We start from the raw sequence: 2,268 nt of genomic DNA, 5'->3' as shown, positions 1-2,268 counted from the left end.
GTTACATACAATCCCTATGGAATGAAGATAGACAAAAATGGGTTTCAATAGTTTTGTCAATAATGCTAAAGCCTTGAGGACGTACTAGATATTTATATAGATATTTATTGTGGGCATATTTCAATGTTTGTATAATAAGGGTGCATAGGTAAAGAATGATAAGCATTAAACAAGCCAAGAGAGGCCATAATATAATAACATCATGATTCTTAGTAGTCTGAAAGGTATCCATTTTTAAATGTACACCGCGAACGTGAGTATTAAGTCGTTTTATATGTATTTGGAATCATTCTATATTTCTTCATCCTGTCAACAGAGTAAAGTTTTTCCTCGAAGGTAAACATTATTTATAAATTCATCTCATTCATGATTGCATTTAACAATCACGCCATCTTTCTCATACTGCGCCACCATATCATTTAGTTCCTTCTTTTCTTCTCCTTTAAACTGAATTAGATGAGCAAGGCGAAGTTGAAAGGGATTAGATATATGATCTATTTGCATGGGCGTGGCTATATTGGTTGATTTGGTGCCTGGCACCGCATCCATCTTTTAATAGTGGATTACAGCAACAACAACAAAAAAAAAAACCAAAAACTAACCTAATAATAATAAAACTGAGGAATAGTATAAAATTATATTACCGCCTCTTAACTGACTTGAGTTAGTCTTTTCTTAAAATGTTTTTTATCTTTTGTATTTACAAAAATAGCATGTTTTTAAAAAAAATCATTTTCTTCTGATTCTGGCACCACCTTATACTGTAAGCACCCCACGCCACTGTCTATTTGGCAGCCCGAAATTCGTCCAAAAATAAATGAATCAGATGTAAATCTTTTCCACCCTGAAAGAAAATATCTAGTATATCTTCCATGCCCATTATTTACTTTATTTAATTCCTCTTTGTTTTTGGTGGAGTGGTGTTTTTGAGGTTTGTTCTAATTCCTGGACTGCTGGAGGGTCCCCTCCGAAACGACGCTGACAACCTACTCGATTTTCCAAGGTTGCCCTTTGCCTAAAATTCGAACCTTTTATTGGCTTTGTGCGGGTGGAATCTTTGTGTAGATTTAGCAGCTGGAATGGAATAATTCATCTCCTTTACTTTACCCACCACATTCGCCCCGAAAAGTTTTGTCACTGACATGGCCTGGTGCATTACATAATGAGTAGTACTCTTCTTTGATTTCACCCCCGAACGACTGACGTCTAAAAATATCCAGATCATGTGAAGCATTGAGAATTTAAGGCCACTCAATCTGAAATATTTTCCAAAACTGCTTTAGACTTTAGGGCAGAGTTCAGAAACGTGATCTTATTTGATTTAAAATGAAAATTATCGGAATTTAGTGATTTGAATGTTTTTATTTTGTGTTGGTTCTTTTGTTGATTTTTTTGGTCATATTCATTCACCACTATAAAATTTTATAAAATAAATTTGAAATAGTTAACTTTTATCTAAATTTTGATGTGTTGAGTTCATTTTTCTGTCTAACTCACCCTGGGTGGATAAAGGTCATGGATATGAGGGCAGCATTTTTAGAATAATTGTCACGCATATAAATATCAAACCCTGATTACTTACTTTGATGACAATTATAATAATGCTGAAATCTTATACTATACCATTATCTTATGACGCCTGGGTGGGGTTCCTTACCTCCCATAGTGGGCAGGGAGGTACATACTGTGTCTTCTACCCCCCTATGTCTGTTTTCCAACATGCTTTCTGTCTTTGTCTTGGTATGAGTTTACATGGTTTTGCCCTGGTCGTGACCGGATACCCTGACTGGGAGGGAAACAGTCGAATGTATAGTTAGAGTTTTGGAAGATGCTATTTTTTGTCTTGTAAATCATCTCTCTGTTATGCACTGTATTTTTTCCCCTTTTACATAATTATGATTTGTAAACAATTGAGTGTGTTCCTCTTGGCGGGGACCTGTGCTTGTATCTGGATGAGACATTTAGTGATCCTGGGTGGGGTTCCTGACCTCCCATAGTGGGTAGGGTGTACATACTTTGTCTTCTATCCCCTTATCTCTGTTTTCCAACAAGCTTTCTGTCTTTGTCTTGAAATGAGATTACTTGGTTTTGTCCTGGTCCTGGCCGGAGTCCTATCTGGGAGGGAAACAGTCAAATGCATAGTTATTGTTTTGGGAGGTGATATTTTTTTCCTTGTAAATCATCTCTCTGTTATGTATTATTATATTATTTGTTATTTTGAATGTATAATGTAGGCCTTTGAGTGTATTCCTCTTTGTTGGATTGTGT

The sequence above is a fragment of the Berghia stephanieae genome, chromosome 8, assembly GCF_034508935.2.
Source record: "Berghia stephanieae isolate SIO BIC M18660-M18661 chromosome 8, UCSD_Bste_1.3, whole genome shotgun sequence".
NCBI classification, from domain to species: Eukaryota; Metazoa; Mollusca; class Gastropoda; order Nudibranchia; family Aeolidiidae; genus Berghia; species Berghia stephanieae.
Note: the sequence above shows the minus strand (reverse complement) of the source record.